The following is a 670-nucleotide window of genomic DNA, read 5'->3' as shown; positions in this document are numbered from 1 at the left end:
AAAGAAAAAGGGGAGAGAGGGTGAAACAAAACAAAGGGAGAGAATAAATACATAAACTGGAAGAATAAAGCCACATGGAGACAGAAAGTACAACCACTTGAGCATCTATTATCCTAATATCATATGCTATAGTTTGGCTACTACTGATCTGCCTGGCATTCCTCTTGAATCATATTTGTGGCCACCCAGATTAATGATGTGAGCTGATCTCTTGATTTAATATCAGCTTGCTCTTTTCAGCTCCCATGTCATTTGCTGTCTTAAAAAAAAAATGTACTGCTTGTTACTCAGCCGTCTCTGTTTTCAAGAACTCAGTCTTCTTTTATTTTTTTTTTCTCTCCTTTTTTATGGGAACCAGGAACTAGAAAGCATTAAATGAGGAAAATTAACCACTCACAGAAAAGGTAGAAGCCCAGAGAAAAAGGGGTTTGTCTTTTATGGTTTCTACTTTGTAAGCTGTGGGTGTGACTCAATTTCCTCACCACCCACATAAAAAGGTTGCCACCCAATCACTGTTTTTTCTATCCCAAACCCCTCCCCTTTGATTTTGGCTAGGAGAGACCCTAGGAAAGACTGCCCTTTCTGGAAGTTGCAGACTGTGACATATAAAAGCTGTTAGCTGCTCCTGCAGCCAGCAGCATTCAAACCTTGCAGAGTTTTGCTCTCTGAG

Source organism: Lynx canadensis, chromosome F2, assembly GCF_007474595.2.
Source record: "Lynx canadensis isolate LIC74 chromosome F2, mLynCan4.pri.v2, whole genome shotgun sequence".
Lineage (NCBI taxonomy): Eukaryota > Metazoa > Chordata > Mammalia > Carnivora > Felidae > Lynx > Lynx canadensis.
Note: the sequence above shows the minus strand (reverse complement) of the source record.